The sequence below is a fragment of the Numida meleagris genome, chromosome 8 (genome assembly GCF_002078875.1).
Source record: "Numida meleagris isolate 19003 breed g44 Domestic line chromosome 8, NumMel1.0, whole genome shotgun sequence".
In the NCBI taxonomy this organism is placed as follows: domain Eukaryota; kingdom Metazoa; phylum Chordata; class Aves; order Galliformes; family Numididae; genus Numida; species Numida meleagris.
The window spans coordinates 12,515,675-12,535,013 of record NC_034416.1 but is presented as its reverse complement, the minus strand read 5'-3'; the positions used below and the strand labels follow the sequence as shown (position 1 = coordinate 12,535,013).

General features: G+C 48.9%; 1 protein-coding gene across 2 annotated transcripts in view; it reads left to right on the top strand.

Annotated features, from left to right (window-relative positions):
- NEXMIF (neurite extension and migration factor) overlaps window positions 1-19,339 on the top strand; it is a 44,393-nt gene that overhangs the window by 10,114 nt on the left and 14,940 nt on the right. The gene's annotated exons all lie outside the window — the stretch shown is intronic.

The following is a 19,339-nucleotide window of genomic DNA, read 5'->3' as shown; positions in this document are numbered from 1 at the left end:
GCAAAATGTGATTGCCTATTATAGTAGGAGGCCCTCCTAAATGAGCTGGTGGTCCCTTCTGTCTTAAATCCCGTGAATATCTGTAAAGTTTGTAGACAGCTTTCCTAGGGAGTGAGTATTTGCCCAGCCTTCCATCCCTGGTGAGGAAGCTGGATGTGATACTGCTGTGCTTTGGGTGGCACTGTGTCCGGGCTGCTGAGGAAAAGCAGTCCTTGCCTGCTCCAGATGGGTAGATGGAGCGCAATTGCATCTTTCTTCTTTTCAGTATTGTGTACCTGCATCTGTTCTGATAAACAGTCCTAACTGGAACCTTCTGAGGGATTTGTAGTAAATGAGAACAAGCACAAGAAATTTAGAGGGATTGTGGTCAAAATAGTAGTGACAGCTTTAGTCAAAATAGGGGAGTTTAGGGACTTCCAGGAGCGTTTTCAGCAAGCGTAAACCTGCAGCGTGCGTTCAGAGCTACCAGCAGCCGGCAGCTGGTTCCTCTGCTGGCTCAGCCCCAGCAGTGGGTGGGCCGGGCTGGGCAGGGCTGTCCTGGGGCACAGGGCCCTTCTAACAGATCCAGACAGGGACTGCGAGAGCTGCCGCCTGGCTGGAGCCCAGCTGTCGGGCGCGCCGTCGTGGTTGCGTTGCTGCTCGGAACCTGCAGCGGGATTCGGTTGATGCTGCAGCCACATCCATCATGCAGGCTGCCTGGCTGGGCTCCAGGAGCGCTGAACTGAGCACTGGCAGCGCCAAATGATCCTCCTGCCCTGGGGTGTGTGGTTCCTGCACGCTTCTTTCCTCTGTGTTTGTGCCTCTGCTTGCAGGCCTGCGGTAGGCGAGGGGTTAACTGCGTCCTCTTGGCTCTTCCCGTTACCCCGTCAGGACTGTTGAAAAATTAGCTTCTCCCCACTTACAGCACTATAATTAGGATACAGGAGTTGTGGGGAATGATTTCACAAAGTGACTTGGTGTACTCGCCCATGCACCCCAGGGAGCCAGGCAATTATGCATACATAATTCTACTCTTTGAATATTTTCTCTTTCTCTGCATAATTTCTCTCTATTCATCTTTCCAGTGTCCTTCTGAGATAAACTTAGAAGTCTCAGCTTTCAGAATGTAAAAAAAGAATCCGACAACTGCGTGCTCGCTATTTGCATCCAGACCAGGAGGAGCAGGAGCCGTGTCCGGGCCGGAGCAGAGCTCCCAGCAGTGCGGGGCTGCAGCGGGGGAGCAGCGGGGGGCTCCTCTGCAACCCCAGCCTGCACTGGTGGGGCCAGAGCTGCTCGCCACACTTCGTCAGGCCTGGGATTTGAGAGCCCAGGGGTGGCCCACATCCATGGCTGGGCAGCAGTGGAGGCTGTGGAGGAGCTGGCTTTCCTGAGCGCGACGTATTTTTGTTTCTAATCTGCTGTTTATGCTGCTCTCGGTGAATTTATTGCAGCACGATAAGCAAAACACAAAGTAACTGCCAGCGTATTGCTACTGTCTTCAGTCAGTTTATCTCTATAAACTTGCTGTTGACATGATGCAATTTCTCCCTGTTGCAGTGTAGCCGTATAGCAGCAAAGTTGTGATAAAAGACAACTTGTTGAAGGGATTCTTTGTCATACTCCTGAATCATCCGCAATTCTTTTTTTCCCCAGTGCCAGAAGCGTGCTGGTGCTTTGCAATTATACCTACACTTGCTTCCTTTTTTTTTTCCCTCTCCCTCAGCAATTCATGTTCCCTATTGTGCTCTCATTCATTTTCTCTCTTTTGGTCTCTTTCTCTTCTCCTTTTTTTCTTTTTTACCCAGCACCTTCTCAAAGCACTGAAGCTGGAACTGCGTCGCTGCGGTTAGGGAAGGCTGCTGCTCTGCTTCCCCGAGAAAGCTCATTGTGTGGTGCCGTGAGAAAAGCTTTAAACAACACAAGGGGATAAAGGCACTGCATTTCTCCGATTTTTTTTTCTTCTCCTTTTTTATTTTATTTTATTTTTAAGGAATAATACATTAGCTGCTGGGAAAGGGCAGGAATGTCTCCTGCTTCTCTCTGGTTGTGTCTGTGAGGCTGTGAAATTCTAAGGAAGCCTGCTTTTTACGTGGGGGCTTGGGAGGTGGACCACCCCACCTGCACGCCTTTGCTGCTCTCTGCTTTAGCCTCGTACATCTCACAATGAATCCTAAGATCGTGCCCAGACAGCACAGAATCAATGCTCACCAGGCAGCAGCGTGATTTCTTCCTTTTTATTTTTGTAGCCGTTTACAGCAATCTAATGTAAGTTTTGTTTCAAGTTGTCCTGCAACCAGCAATCTACAGAGTTGTTTTAGTGCCAGCACACTCGGGTAACAGCATCCTGCGTGTTAGGTTCTTTGGTGAATACAGTGGAATAAATGTCAGCTTCATGAACGGAGGAAGCTCAGCGTGCAACTCAGGAAAGGACAGTTTGTGCCTTGCAAAGGGAGGAGAGCTGCAGGTCACAGCTGTAATGTAATGGCTCGGCCACGTCTCAGGGCTGCCCATAAATACCTTTCTTCCTGTCTCTGCACAGGAGCTGTTGCTATTATCTAAGCCACAGTAATTAATCAGCGCTTAGAGACAGCATGAAGGGGACTGAATTTCTGTAATTTCTCCTATTTTTCATAGCCGATTGTACAGCGGGATGCTAGAAATGCCACTGTGGAGCCAAACCACTTCTGCAGTTGGGCTTCCTCCAGTGCAAACCAGTTCAGTGAGAAGAGAGCGGGTCAGCGTGGAAGTGGGGCACGCAGCCCCCGGCCTTGGGGGGATGCCTGGATAGCCCAGGGCGTGATGTGCCCACGTGTGCAGTGCCTTCCAGCTGCACCGCGTTGGCACTGCAGCGCTGCTCCACGCCTGGTGCCCATGAGATAGGATCATAGAATCGTCAAGGTTGCAAAAGACCTCTAAGATCACCAAGTCCAGCCGTCAACCCGTTACCACCGTATCACCGACCATGTCCCTCAGTGCCACATCCCCACGGTCTCACACGCCTCCAGGGACGGGGACCCCACCCCCTCCCTGGGCAGCCTGTGCCAGTGCAGCACCACTCTTTCTGAGAAGAAATTTTTCCTAATGTCCAACCTGAATGCCCAGCTGTGGTGTTCTGGCCACAAACCGGCGCGCTCCTCAGCAGCCTGGCAGAGGGAACACCTCAGCATGCCCGCAGCCACCCAGGGCTGCGCGTAGCACGGCGTGTTCCACTGCCTGCTGTCAGTACCTGCACTTGTGTGACCCACTTCTGCCATGGTATCTAGCAGCAGGTGGGAGGTAGGAAAGCATTATTTGTTTCATCAGCTTGTTTGCTTAACTTTTAGCTGGCGTAGTGCTTAAATAGAGCATCTCCCTCTGCACGTCTCATTTTCCTGGCGCTTGTTCCCATTTGCACTGCTCTCCTCCTCCTCACATTCCCCCGCCTGTGCTGTAGCACCTGTTGCATTTTGCCACAAATTAGAGCGCGCCGTGTTTGCAGCGGGGATGGTCCGGCCCATCAGTTTGGGCTGATTGCCATGGGGCTGGGTGCTGCCCAGGTGCCGTGGGGACCGCACACAGCAAGGATCCGTGCAGGGGCTGTTCTTCACCCGCTGCCGTCATACAGCACTGGCACCTTGAAAAGCTGTCACTGCCATTCCTGGAAAACCTTTGAGGCAGATTCCCTGTGTAACATGGAATCCGGACACTCGGATAGCTAGGGCATGCTGAAGGCAGTCAAACCAGAATCCCTTTTTTATCACAATACGCTTTGATTAAGATCATTATAGCGATGGGAGCAGCACTGCTGTTAGCACGGAGTTGGTATTTCTGTCTCACGAGCTGCAGCTCAGTGTTCAAGCTGTCAGCCCAGATGCAATTTAAGAAAAAAAATGAAAACCAAAAATGGTTTCCATCCATTGAAGCGTTTTAGAGCTGTGTTTTTATAAGGCAGATTTTAACTTGCTCTGGAATATTTTTCTGGGCGATATGCATCTACATGTTATAAGGTTTTCAAGACTTGCAAAGAAAATCTTGCACTCCTTTGGTTTCCCTGTAGCGTGTGGCATGATAACGTGCATGGGCACAGGTCACAGACCTCTGTGTAGTGAACTGGTGCCATATACACCTATTTGCACACTGTTCTCTCCAACTCCATTTGCCATCTACAATAATTTTTGTTTCATTTGGAGCTCTCTAAGAAGGGGGAATAATTCGGCACCCTGCAGCTGTGCATCCCGGGCAGATCAGTGGGGCAGGAGCTGGAGCAGCCGCTCACAGGAGGACGAGCTGGGGTGCGGAGCAGCCAGGCTGGCGGGGTGCTGCAGGAGGGACGGGGCTAATCCCTCGGTGCACAGCACTTGTAGGACCAGCTTAAATTGCGTCGTATAAAAGAACCCAAATCTTTATTCTGTTGGCGTGATTTTGCTGTCTGAGCCTCCAAGCTGTACCTGGGTCACGTTTGAAGTGTTCCTCCGCAGCACAGGACGGGCGCAGTGTTGTGGTGCAGGTGATGCTGTTGAGTTGTCACCCACTCCAGGAGCGTAAGCACAGGCAGAACACCAGGCAGGCGAAGATGGTGGTGCCGGGGAGCGGGAAGCACTAAATTTAGATGGTTTGAAACCCTTCACTTCTGCAGTGCTGCGAGATTGTTAACTGAGGTGAAAAAAATTGAAGTACTTTGTGAGTTTCAAATTGATAGCATCCTTTAAAATCTTAGCATAAATTCAGTGGCACTTCACCTCCCGCACACAATCGGATCTAAAGAGTGAGAGTAATGGTGTCATTTCTTCCCGAGCTATACAAAGAACCCCTATCAGGGATGTATTAGTGCAATATTAGCAAATCAACACCTGGAAAAGCAGCGGCGTGCTGCAGGCTGAGGAATTGTGGCGGTGACCTGACCTGCTGGTGCCATTCACCCCCGAGATCCGCTCGCTGAGAGCAGGGAGGCCCAGAGTCCGTCAGCAGGTGGAGGTGACCAGCGGTGTACATGCCAGTGATGGGCGTAATGGGCATGGAGATCGTGCAACAAAACACGCGTCATTTCCCTCAGGCCCATTAATTTCTGATGGGCTCTTGGCGCAGTGTGACGTGCTGCGGGCATTTGTCACCTAGCAGACGGACGTGGCACCGCGCCCACAGCACCCGGCCCTGTGCCTGACTCTGTGGGAGAACTGCTTTGTCCTGGCGGGGCACGTCCTTGGTGCTCACCAAAACACCAGGCCGTGTTTTGTGCTGTCAGCTGCTGGAGATGCCTTCAGTCAGCGTGAGCCTCCAGCTGTGGTTCCGTGCTTGCTTGGGTTGGGCTTCCTTTGCTGATGCTGCATGTGTGTCCCTCTGCAAAAGCACCACTCAGCCAAAGCCCTGTGCCTATCTGCGTTTGGGCTGGATCTGCTTCTTAATGCAGGTTCCTGTCACTCAGGGATCTTTCTGTGCACACTTCTTCCCCGTGCCCTTTCCCGTGGAGCAGGATTTCCAGTGGTGGGGTCGGTGCAGACGCGTGGGAGCGCTGGGCTTTGCAGAGCTGTCATGTTGCCATCTGGGATTTCTGCAGCTTCCTGAACCTGTTGTGCACTGGGGTGCTCTCTCATTTCCAGAAGGTTATTCCCAGCCAAATAGCAGTGAGGACGCGTTGTAGATTATTCACCAAGTGGTTTAATTACTTCTTTTCCTTTGTGATCAGTTTTTGCTATAATAAGCCACTCTTCTGTCAGGACTGTTGTGTTTTTCAGGTAGGGGTGAACCTGACCCATGACCCCCAAACCTGCCATCCCATAGAGTCCCATGAAAGCGTGCCAAGCTGGAGGTGAGCCTGGCTGTCACTCCTGGGGCGGAAGTCACACTCTGCTTGCCATTGAAACTGTCCCGTTTTCTCAGGCAGCTCATACCTGATCTGAAATATCGACAAACCCACAAATCAGCCTGGATACCCTGACCCCAGCCCTTCGCAGCTCCTCCTGTCCCCATGCATGGGGCTGACCTGTTGCAGCCACAGCTCCCCCTGGCGCTGCCAGCTCCACCTCACTGTGCCCGGGGTAAATTGGCTTCTTCTGAAACAGCTCACATCTCTTTGGGTCTGCTTTTGGAGCTGGAAGCTTGCTGCAGCCCATTTATCAGTTCCTGCTCAGAGATTTTTAGTGTGCACCAGGACATCATGTAGGTTTAACAAACAGGCTGAGACATGCCATCCAATACCTTCTCCATTAACCTCTCAAACGTGGCATGCCAAAAGCCATCACTTTAAATTGCTGCAGGCCTTGTCCTGCTGTGAGAGCAGCCTTTCTCCGTCCTTCGGGTAGACTTCGACGTGCCAATCCCCATTTTTAAGATCCAGGATGAAAAATCAGGCTCTGCTTGCTGCGTTGTTCTCAGCATCATCTCTCTGTGGTAACAGACAGGGATCCCCTCAGTGACTTTAGGATGTTGTGCTAACATTGCCTTAAACGAGAGCTGTAGACAAAGCTGGAGCACCACTTTAATACTTAATTTCTGCATTGCTGTTTGATAAGTTCCTCCTGTGGGCCGTCGCTGTGTCCCCAGCATGCAGCCGCTCGCTTCCTTGTTCTGTGGGCAGGTCTGGAGGGACGAGGGGAGTGACAGGGCACAGTTCAGGATGGGTGCTTTGGCGCTTTGGTCCGTGCATACACAGCACTCTGCTTTGCCCACCGACACCATCCCTGTCCATTAATTTGACGTAGGTGAGGTTAAATGGAACCAGCACACCACGTTTTACTGGACTTCCATCAAATTGCTCCACAATAGCACCACTTACAGTGCACACAAATATGTCATTCCTCTCTCTGAGTGAAAGTAATTTATCAACAAGTGGTCCTTGTCCCTTCACCATGTAAAGTCTTTGTGAAATACACTTTTACAGCAGGCTATGATTTGTGCAATGTTTCTCCAGTTACAAATATGCTGTATTTCTCTTTTAAATGTTAAGATACAGAAGAATGAAAAGGAAGCACATGGGTCTGAATAATTTTTGAAGGGGAAAGCTATTCATTGTGCAGACCCTCCTTGAAATGAATAGATCTGCATTAAACGTGTTCTTGAACTTGGCGACGGACTTTGATTTAATCCATTGTGGAGACTTTTCCACCAGCGTAAGTGAAATGCACGGAAGGGGAATGCTGGGTGATTTTTCCTTCCCTCGCCACCTTTGTGTTTGTCACCTTGGTGGCAAGGGAATTGTTCCCCTGTCCTCGTCTGCTGGCGAGGGCGCTCGGTGATGGGGACAGGTGGTGGTTGGTTTGGTGATGGGGACAGCTGGTGATGGGCATGCCCAATGATGGGGGTGCTCGGTGACGGGGATGTGTGGTGTGACTGGAACCAGCTTTGGGTGCCTGTCTGGAAGAAGTCTGCTTTGTGTGGATGAAGCTCTGCATCTTGATTTCTTTCTCATCTGAACTGCATAGCTGGAAAATAATGCACAGGAAAGAAAGTGCTTTTAGAGCACACTGTAGGCTAGGTGCTTTGGTCGTACATCTCCGCAGGGCTCTTGGAGTTCAGGGCTGGAGTGCTGGGAGGGAGGCAGAGCAGACACTGGCACTCAGGAGCAATCCACCTGTGTACCTGTGGTGTCCCCGTCTCTCCCAGTCTCCACTAAAGGTCTTGGAGGCAACTTGGCATGAAAGGAATTTAACATCTCCTTATTTTGCATGTCAGTGTTTCCTTGAAGGGACATGTTACTTTTCAGCTAAGTCTTTTCCAGGTGCAACTGATGCTTGCATTGTAAAACCACGGGGCTGCTGATCTGTATTGGTAAGCGCCGTGTGCCAGCAGCCCGGGGAGGTCAGTACCCAGTGCTCCCAACAAGGCCATCCTCTGAAAGCATGTCCCAGCGCTTACGGAACGAAAGCATCATCGGAACACAAAATGGTGTTAGCACTGAATCGGTGAGCAGCCATCTGGAATCTCAAAGCATTGGGAGAAAGCCACAGAGGCTACAGCATGCAGATACAAGTGGGCAAGATGAAGAACCCAGAGCAGGAAACCTGAACTCAGCATTTCTTTGATGTCCTCGGCTTCTGGCTTAGCACTAATGTTATTTTAATATAGTTGCATGGCTTGAGTTGCTGTGATTAGCAGAGCAATTTGCAGTGCATTCTTCAAAAATTGCCAATCAATTTTAGCTCGAAATAGATGCAAGCCCCCATGTAATTGACAACTGCTGTCCAAAAAGCGCTAAATAGTTTGCAAAATCTGAAATGGGATTCAAGTTGTTTGTGCAAAGCACGGGATCCCCAAGATCTCCTTGTGCATCTTTTAACTGCAGTCCGAGGAGTAAGAACCTCAGCCTAAAAGGGGCCATGACTTCACCCTTGGGGTTACACTTGAGGAGACTGCTGCCGGTTGGTTTTTGGCTTTGTCTTGGTCTCACTCTCTAGGGTGTAAGGCCCAGGATTTTATCCAGAATGAAGCTGGGATTCTGACCAGTTTAGAATGTGTTTTGTTAATTCTTTTTTAGCATTTTCAAAGAGAAGGGTTTTTTACTTGTAGTAGTTCCTGTGGTTTCCATTAGTGCTACTGGTTGGCCCAAGATCCTTTCCCAGCCACAGTGGGCTCTGTCCTCGAGGGGCTGAGAACGCGGCAGCGGGGCCATGTGAGGAAGCTGAACAAAGATGAATTATTTGGTTTTGAGGAAAAATGAAGGAAAAAAATGATGGTTTGTGGAAAACAGAGTCCTTAGCGGGGCTTCGCATGAGGCAGAGGCACACTGGCAGACCCAAAGCTTGCTGCATAGACGTGGATTTCCTCCCGTTCCATCGCTTCGTGCCTCACTAATACACTGAGCGCAGATTTGGATACAAATTTTTTATTTTTACTGAAGAATTGATTTCGTGGCTGCCTTAAGTGAATAAAGCTGTGATGTATTAACTAGTGTCAGGCGCAGGATGTTTACCTATTTGTCTTCGCCGCGGCAATGCCTGTAGTACTCTTTCCCTCTGTTCTCCAAGACTCGTTAACGTTGCAGACGTAACCCAGCTCCTCCTAATGAAACAATGGCAGCCGCGCGACTCGATATGCAGAGCAACACCTCCAGCAAAAGCTGATAAATGCCTTTGTTTATGGTTTTTCCTCCCACTATGCTTTCACAGGGAAGGAGCAGGGAAACATATTGACATCGTCCTGGCTGCAGAAGGGTGGCCGGGCGGGATGCTGCGCGCTGCTGGTGGTGCTGGGCTGGTGCAGGCGGAGCACCGAGAGTCCCAGGCTCAGCGACTCCGAGCTGTGTGGTGAATATGAGTAATAATCCATGACCTCACTGTGATTAGAGATGAAAGAAGGCTGATGAAGGGACCCCGCCGTGACACAGAAAGGAATTAGACATTGTCTAAAGCCAGGGCAGTACCGGAGCATTTGGATTTCACATCAGAGATTCACGGGTGAATAATTCAGCACTTGAAAAAATGCTTCAGCCACAGTGTGACATCTCCACATATTCTTTCAGTGATATCCAAGACTTTAACCAAACATTGCTTCCTAGGGAGTTGGGGCAGCTGTCCAGATAGTTCTCCTCTTAGATATCAGCATTCCAAATTGTTACCTGGATACAGGCAGAGGTTTGGACCGATATCTTAGGAGCTGCGGGCTCTCCCAAGGCAGGATTTTGCCTTCAGAAATCACCCCCGGTGCTGGGCTGAACCCAACATCTTTCCGAGTGAAAATTAAGAGACGTATCTTCATATTTAATTGACACTTTCGACTAATTGGGTGAACTGCTAAGGCATGCGGAGTTGCGGATGGGGTTGTTTGGGAATTTTAAATAAATGAACCAGTTCTCAAAGGCAAATGTTGGCACATTTATTGAACGTGAATAGAGAAGTGGAGGGAAAGTAGAGTGTGTATAAAACAGCCTTGTAAAATCACTTGCTGTTTTATAAATGCAGGAGCCCTATAAACTAAACCAGCCACTCGCTTTTAAAACCTCGTCCAGGGCCATTAAATCTCTGCCTTTGGTTGAACATACAGCAGCCCAGATGAGCAAGTGTTAATGTGTTCATACAGCCCTAACTCTGCTTCCTAGAACATATACATTATAATAAGTCTTTAAATAAATGATCACATATTATTCCTCAAATAATTCATCCTTTTTCTGAATTATTAGCTAAAAATGGATGGTATCTTATAATCATCATCAATTCAGACACCTTATCAGGCCCGATAACTTCTTTTCGCTGTGTGATAAGTGTTTTGATCATTTGCTTTTTCTACCTACCCCTATTCCCTTTTTAGTCAGGAGCATTAGCTCCTTCAGAAGCACATCACGGGATGAGACTTTGAAGCTGTTTTCCCTGTAGGACGTGGTGCTCCAGCTGTGCGGGCTGGCTGAGCCCACTTGCTCTGCCGTGAAACACGCTCAGGTCAGTGGGTGCTGCACAGGGCCGTGCGCACGTCCCTCCTGCAGACACCTTGTCTGGGGGACCCAGAGGGACTGGCCAGGAAATCACCCTTAATGACTGAGGGGTTCCACATGAATGAGGGAAGTAATGCCATTCTGGGGACCACTGTCATCTTTGGCTGTTCCCTGGCAGCCTGGCTCACCTGGATTCCCGAGGGCTGCTGTAGCCCGCAGCCCTGCAACCTGGGTGGTGCTGGGAGTGCTCCCACCTGGCACATCTGGGCACATCTGGGCACATCTGGGCACAGCAGCCACGCAGGAAGGGCCCCTCGTGTGCCCTGTGTGGGGACTGTCAGCACGGCGTTCCTCCACATGGTCCCTGTGTGACCACAGGATGAAGGAGCCCTTCCTCCTCTTGTGGCAGCTTTGCTCCTTCCCCTGTCTGATCCAGGCACTCAGTTCTGTGGTCCTTCTACCCGTGCTTTTATGAAAATTCTGCAGATTTTAGAAAGGAGCACTTTTTATCCTGAGTCCGTGTATATTAATTGCTAATAAGAGACAAATGAGCTTTTGTAAGATTTCTTTTTCACTATAAAATTTCTAATTTGAAGGTATTGGAAAAGAGACATGTTTACCCCACTGGGGTTACTGCGGATATCCTGAGGAGCTTTCCTATCCTCCAACACTACCCGGCTTAATTGCTGTCTTCAGTCCAAACTTCGATGTATTACAAATTCATACAGATTTTTTTCTCTCTCTCTCTTTTTTTTTAAAGCCAGGTTGTTAACAGCAATGAGAAGAAACTGCTTTCTAACAGGGAATCTTGAAGTCTAGAACTGAGCTTTTTCTTCAGTGGACCTCTGTGAAATGCGTTTCCTCATGCTATTCTGGCTCTGTATTAATCCACGCCTTTAAACAACATTTTACACACCGTTCTTCAGCTGAGTTATTTGATAATATCAGTGTGCAGGGAACCGTGAAGCATCTCTTTTCTTAGAAAGCTTCGGTAATATTAATGTACTTGACCTTGGTCTCTTGTATTTCCTGATTAGGTTCACAGGAAGGGTTTGCTTAGCTTTTAAGATAATGTCTCGTAGACCTATACGTAAATAGTGCAGTAGAAAGAGAATTTTGGTAAAATAAGTTTATTTAAATAAAGCAATTCTTTGCATCAAGAAATCTCCACCCTGAACTATTCTTTAATGGCTTCTGTTGTTTTAGGCTGGACTGATACGTAATTAGCTTTGGAGAGGTCCTTGTGGTTTTGTAAGGTAACACCCCTACATCTCACTGAATTTTCTACCTCTGCAGGTTTACAGGAGCTGGAGTTCTTAATCATTCTGGCCTCATTTTCTCAGAAACGCAGGCCCTTAACTTTTCTGATTGATCTTAACTTCAGATCCAGCGACTGAGTGAGAACGACACGCTCGGAATGCTGTTGCTTTTAAGGAGGGCAGTGGTGTTGTGGTCTGTCTGTGGCCACACTGAGGTGCCCAGGGCTCCAGCAGGCCAGGCACCAGTGGGGAAATGCAGGCGGTGAGGCAGGGGTGCTTCACAAAGGGCCTCACTTCCCCCATTCGGGCCCGAGTTGTGCTCTGTGGCTCATGGCTGGCGGCTGTGGTTTGAGGTTTGAAGCTGTGTGTAGTCAGTCCCTCTCGTCCTGGCCCTGCCAGCCTCCCATAACCATTTCTTAGCAATTTGCTCTTAGATACTTCTGAAAATCTGTGCGGAGATGTTGTGGCACGGGACAGCGTAGTGCAGAGCTGTGCTTTTCCTGAGCGTTGGCTGCATTTTGATTTCCTAATTACTCAAATCGGGTCTGCTAGGAAATAATGAGCCCAGCTCATTTGTGACCTTCATGGAGCTACAGAGCACATCAGTTCTAAACTGTGTGCCTGTGCCGTGGTGCAGGGTGCCTGGGTTCTTCTCTTGCGGATGCATTCAGCCTCACACTTTGCTTACCTAAATAATGAGCTTACCCACTGCTCGCTTGCGCTCTCCGGGCTGGGGTCAGCGGTCTCCTCCTCCGCAGCGCTGCCCTGCTCTGAGGCCGGGTCTGTGCTTCCTCGTTGCCTTCCCATCCCCCTTGCTCCTTGCTGTTTGTTGCTGGGCTCTGGCTGTCCTTGCTGCTCTCATTTTTTCAGCTTCTCCACTCTCCACGTTGATGCTTGTACGTTCTTCTACCCACAAGGTTCCGGTTTTCCCCAGTTCCCCTCAGTCTCACCCCATCCCCTTGCACACCCGCGTTCTCTTTCAGCCCGTTCTCATCTCCTGGTACTTTTGGGTTTAGCAGCGATCCCTCCTCTACCATTAAGCTGAAACGCGCTGTATTTCAGACGTTCCTTCACGCGTTTCAGCTTCTCGAGGCTTTTAATTGCTGCCTTTTTCCCTTTATGATATACTGCTGTTCATGATGTGTGAGAATACATTTACAGAGAAAGCTTCTTCTGTATTTTATGTGTGCTTTGTCAGGAAGGCTATAATTTTGTTCACTTCCTTCCCTTTTCCTTAAAGTTGTTTGTGACAGGTCTTGATACACTTGCACCTTAAGTCCTCCCAGAGTAAGGTCAGAAACTGCCATTTATTTCAGATTCTGCTCTAAAATAGTCAGCTCTTAATATCATGTCTCAGGGTCTGCTGGAGTTGGGGCTCGGGCTCTGTGATAATTGTTGCATCTGCTTTCAGCTGAGAAGAAAGTGGAGGCTTGCTATGAATATTAACAAGCCATCCATCCTTTACACCTTCTGGGAACACACGAGTTCTTAAATTGTTTCTTCTTGTGATGATTTTTGTGTTCTCCATTTTCTCTGCGAGCTCTTTTTTTATCAACTTCATTTTTTCCCGGATTTTTTCCTAATTGGAGGCTTTTATCCATATTTATATCTAGACTGCCAAACCCATTCTCAGCTAACGTTTATTCTGTCGAACCCTATCTCCTCTGCAGGCCTTAGATGTCTTGCTGCTGGAATGAACTCTCTAAGACCTTGGTCTTGCCTTTCTCCGTCACTTGGCCTTTTCTCCCATGGTCACTGTCATCGATAGGACAGAAGTGCAGAGAACTACAAGGAGATGGATTTCCTCATGAGAGTTTTCTAGCTTTGAAACTGGGACCCTGAAATCTGGCATCCATTCCATGGCCAGGGATCGGTGGCCGTGATGGGCACCAGGATGGGCAGAGTGGGAGGATCGTTTCCTGCTGTATCTTTCCTTCGGAACTTCGCCTTTCGAAACATATTGGCTCTGGAAACCTCACGTATATTGTGTATTTTTTTTTCTCTATCTTACAGTGTGCACAGGTTTTATTGGGTCAAAAAGAGAGGGGAAAAGAGAAGGCAAAAATGTATTTTTCTCTGCAGGTCTCGCTGCCCTGGTGAGCGCAGAGGAGGCGTGCAGGCGGTGGCCTTGCTGTGGGAAGGAGCGGTGCGGTCAGGGCTGCAGCCCGGGGAGCGTTCTGAGAGAGCGTTACTGCTGTTTGCATCTGATTCGTGGCAGATGGCCCTGAACTCGATCTTTTAATTCTGCCTGAGAGTTAATGAAGTCCACCTAGGGCAGAAGGTGTTGTTAGGAGAAGTGCAGCATGTTCAGCATCCATTTGTACCGCGGAGAGAGCTGAATTCTTTTCTACTATTACTCCACTGAATGTAAATATCTCAGAGACATTTACATGGTATTTCTTTTTAAGTATATAATGTTTTCATTCAAAAGTATCATAATTCTTAAAAGACCTGTCAGAGGCTCTGACATGTAATTAATTTCTCTAAAGCTCTTTTTTTGAACGATATAACTGCATATATAGAACTCGCTCCAACACCTGCGCTTATTCACAACTCTGCAGAAAAAACCACATCTTCTGCTTCACTTCTTCCCCCACTTCTCCATAAAAAGATTTTCCTTCACTGTGGATACTCCCTCTCCATCCACCCTCATGATCTACAGCAAATAAAAAGCACTTGGTATGTAAAAGGTGTGCGCAAATAGGAATTGGCACGCCGGGCTTTGTCTGGGTGCTTGTGACCTTTTGTTTATTCAGCTTCAAGCTGAAACACTCTCACAACTTTAATTATGGAACAGCTATCATTAACCCATAATCTAGTCCAGCTAATACAATTCCCATTTGTGTAGGCGGGCTTTCAGTCACTCTAGTAGGCTGTTTATTTTTACCTGGTGGATTTTTTTTCTCTGCTCGGGAGTATATTAAGCTCCAACAGGATGATGCTGGTGCTGGGGGCATCTGAACGAGGAGATGTTCAGTGCCATGGGCATCATCCACACCGCCAGGCACTGGTTCCATGGCCGGCACAGCCAGCTGTGTCTGAGCACCTCCAGGCCACTGCTGAGCTCATTGCTGCTGCAGGGGGCCAGGAGCCAGACCCCTCTGCCTCCCAAGAGAGAGCGCAGGCAGCAAGAAGGCTTTCTGCAGGGCAGCTCCATGGGCAGCCCCAGGGCACATCCTCGCCCCGCAGCACCTCCGGCAGCAGCGAGGGACGGACCCTCACCTGTGCACTGTGCAGACAGCCTTCAGGATTCCCTGCTGGGGAAAAAGGGTGTTTTGGGGGTGAGAAAGAAGCAAAGCAGCTCGGTGCTGTCTTTGTAGAGGACAAGCTTTGAGCAGAGGCATTTTTCCCTCGCAGTTGTGTAAATCTTCCACCCTTGTAAAATGGATACAGTAAGAAAGTGCTTAAATCCAGGCTGTACAAAAATGTGTCTGTTTTAAGTGCACATAAAGCCTGTCCTTTACTTGACTTGAACGTGGAAACATGCCCAGATGTTTTAGCTTTGTAATTCGAGCATTTCCTCCTCTGTTGTAGGTAAATAATTGGCACCCCTCAGTTTTGTTTCCTGTAGGGAGTGTTGCTCGTGTTGTTGTTGCTTTGCATACTTGGTTGCATTCATAGGAAAAGAATTACATTCATTTTACTCCAAAGAACTGACAAAATGTGTCCTATTGAGTGTGCTTGGGCTATTGCCATGTCACCAGGAGCAGAGAGAGCTCACGGAGCCTCAGCTTGGGCATCGTTCTGACCACGTCTGTCTTCTGAGACAGCTGCTCCAGCAGTAGCACTGCCCATAAAGCTCCTCAAGCACCAGGTGGGTTTTTAAAGAAAAACACACAAAAATGTTGGGTTATGTGGCCAGCTGGGCTGAAGAACACCTGCTCATGAGGCCATGGACCTGCTCCTGAGGTGACAGGAGGTAAACGGGAGGATCCACTTTGGGTGCTGCGTTGGTGTTCTGCCAGACATCTGCACACGATCTTGTTGCTAACAGCTTTTGCACAACCCCGTTATCATGAGTAGTGGGAAAATGTACAGGAGACGTGAGGAGGGGAGAATTTTCTCAGCTGTGGTGCTGAGGTTTTTTCTGAGGCACTTGCAGTCCTTCTGCTGACATCTGCTGCAGGACTGAAAGGGTCACAGAGTCGTGTGTGCTGCTATCACAGGCAGTTGTTTCCTGTCCTTCTGCCCGTTAATTTGTCCATCTCTTGCTGAAAGCTAGTTGGATTATTTTCTAGCTCCAGTGCTAGCTTTCTGCAGCTCCTTCCCTTCCATCTCCTTTCATAGCTAGCAAATTTTTCAGTTACACCAGCTGTGATCTGAGCAGACCCCAGAGTACGTGGTGCAGTCGGGACAAGGCTGTTCTTAGGAATTCTTCCTGATGGCTGAACCACCCTGCCTGCCCTTGAAGCCCAGCCTGGCATGCTGTGCTCCTGCTCTCCTCCTCCAGAGACCTGGAGTTCGTCCGACTCCACGGCTTTCACCATCGTCTTCCTCCATCCACTCCAGCTCCAGTCAAGTTCATAAACTTCAAGCTGGTGACTGAATTTCCTCCTGCTGCTTCTTCATAATAGCGTGACCTCAGTCGTGTGTGTCTTCAATGGCTGGACGCTGTCTGCAAGCCGAAGCCTCTCCCCTTTGTTCTTCTGTCTGCATATGGCTCTGTTCTGGCTCTCCTGCTACCCACTATATTCTCTGCTGATCACCTTTATACCCCTGCTCTCTGTTGGTTTAGCTTTTCTTCCCAGAGACCCAGCTGTTCTTCTCTGCTTTGTTATTCCCAGTCTTCAGTTTCTTCTTGTTCTGCATTGCGTCAAGCCCCTTTGTCAGCTTTATTTCGCAGTTGCTGGTGTTTCTCCCTGTCCACCTTGGGAGCTGACCTTCTGTGGTCACAGTGCTCTGGAGAGGTCCTCTTGTTCAATAGGTCTCTGCAAACCTCAAATTGTCTGTTTCGTTTGCACTTCATCTCTCTTCAGCCGTATCTGAAGATCCCCTGTCTGAATTCATTTCAGTTCTTTCCAGCTCATTTCTAGAGCTCGGCTCCACACTCAAGGTACTTCAGTCAAGACAAGCAGTTGTCTGCAGGCACAGCCCTTCAGTCTTGCATTTCATCGTCCTCTTTGTCTTCTCCAGTCTTTGGATCACATCCACCAGAAACTTCCCTTCTGCGTTTCCCTCCTTCTTGTGCAGTCGCATCCCGAAAAATAACAAAAGGAGATGAAAATTACCCGGGTTCCCCTCCTATAGACTGTCTTTTTCTGCCTCTGACCACCCAACTGCCTGCTTGCTGGTAGCTTGGCTTCTGCCCAGTGAGTTCTGCTGTCTCCGTGAGGTTTGCCTGTGATGCATCAGTGAGAAGTAATGAGGGGCAGAAAGCGAAGCTGCCCTCACATCTCGCTTGCAGATCCCGCTTCCGACACGCACAGCTGGCAGGCAGCCCCAGGGCAGCACAAAACCCAGTCGCACCCCAGCAGCAAGAAGCCAGCAGGCAGGGACACATCCACAGACACACACGTAAGACCTTGCTCCTGTTTCCTTCAAGAAGTCCCAGTGGCAAGAGGACAATGCCTTCCTAAGAATGCTTGGGATCCTTCTTTGTAAGCTTGCTGGTGTTTTATGTCCGCGTTACTGTTTTCTCTCTCGAGATGTTTTGTGCACTGCAAGTGACAAATCCACATTATTGGAGAATCATTGTTTCTGCTTTTGTATTATGTTTTATTCATCGCAAGCTCTTATTTTAATATGATTATGTTACCAGTTGAAAACAGGCCACCTGTGGCATTTTACACCAAATTGCTATAAACAGATAAACCCTGGCAAAAAATCAGGTAAGCAAACCCATGCAGAGATGGTGCTCGTGCTTCTGAGTGATGTGGGTAGATGGAAGATGTGGCCATAGGCCTCAGCTTGTTTTGCTGCTAGGCAGAGGCTTGATGTGCAAAATTCATCTTTCTGCAGCAAGTTCTGGATCATCTCTTGTCCTTCAGCCTGGTTCCCATAGGTTAAACATTGAACAGTGAGAAAAGGGTTGGTGGTATCCTCATCTACGATGAGTATTTGGATAACATGAAATATTGCCGTGACTCTCCTAATGAATGTTGTTATTATTAAATATTTGTATAACGGTCATACTCCGAGTCCTGTCTAGGACTGAGGCCATATTTCTGCTGGTGCTGTAAAATGAGAAAACAGTGCCCATCCTTTGGAGGACAGCAGGCTGAAACTGAGCAAAAGCCAGTCCATTTTACACAGCACAGAAAGTACCAGGTGCATTACCACAAGGTGCAGGGGAGGCCAGCGATGTCAGTAAGGTAGAAAATAATTTGGGAAATGAAAAAATTAAAGTGTGGATGTTATCTCTGAACCCAGAAGTCCCTTAGGTACAGAGTGTGACAAGTGAAGTGCTGCAGCACAGCCTCTCCATTTCACTTTGCATCTGCTGGTGACCATCAGGAATTACTGGCGTGCCAGGGCGCAGCCATCCCTGCGGCTGGGGACGGGCAGGGGAACTGCAGGCAGAGCAGTGCCTGCTGGCACAGCCTCCTGCTCCACGGGGAAGGAGGATGGGACTCTCCTGGAGCACTACCTCTGTGCTTCAGAATAACAGCAGAGATCAGAGTAGACAGGAATGCTGATCTGTTTGTGTTGTGAAGATGCCAGTCTGATCATCCACAAATGCACTTGGAGTGCTTTGAAGTGAACCGTGAGCAGCAGGTTGAGATCTGTGAGCATGCGTAGCCAAATACTCCGGACTCCAGCCTGATCCACCTACAGTCAATTCACATGGAAGGTCTCGCGCCTCGCAAGCTGTGAAGGTGTACAAAACCCATCGAGCCAATTACAGCCTATTGGATTTCTTTATTTAACTCAGCTTTTCCTTCTCCCAAAGCTTCATGCCACTAGCAGCCACTCTCAGAAGCCCCGCTGGCCCACGTAGCGCTTCAGCCTCCGATTCAATAGGCCAATGTTACTAAGGAGGCATGATGTTACAGACCGGTCCTGGAAAACGCTGAGCAGCTTTCATGTTTAAAAGTTAATCTTCTTCAAGTACTCCAACCGGTGCCTGGTGTGAGGCTTGGAGCTCCTCAGCTGAGCTCAGCTGCCTTTTGTCAGCCTTGGTGGGAGCCCGGGCTGCAGGCGAGGGAGAGGAGGCTTACTGGAACCAGCGACTTGTCGTGAGCTTTGAAATATGGATTTGCATCAAAGTAAAACTCTGAGGGTTAGTTAAATATTCTTCTAAATATGCAGAGGAATTGGGTTACTGATGCTTGTTATTCTTATCTTACTCTTGGTGTCACAACATCTTTAAGTTCGGTGAAGGTTTCGCTTACTAAGACGGTTGTAAAGATTTCACATTAATTAAGAGGGCTCCACTGCAAATCTGAATATGAATGAAGTTTGGCTGCTGAACCCAGGGCAGTGAGTACTGTGGGAAGATGAGGCACTGACAAACGCTGATTTAAAAACAAAAAAAAAACAGTGCTTCCATCTGTTACCTGTTGTGAGAGGGGGCGAAAGTTGAGTTCAGGTTGCCAGAAGTTATGAGCAGATTCTGTCTTTAATTTCGGGTTGAAGAGGTGTGGTCCTGCTCATCAGGTTGTTCCCTGCTGCCTGTGCCAGGACTCAGCCATGTCTCTCTGCTGCACCGCGTCCCTCTCCTGGCACGGGCGGCGATTTCGACACGGCACATCTTCAGCAGAGGAATGGAGAGAACCTAACCCTGACCCTCATCCTGGGTTTGGTGCCTCCGAGAAACGGCGGA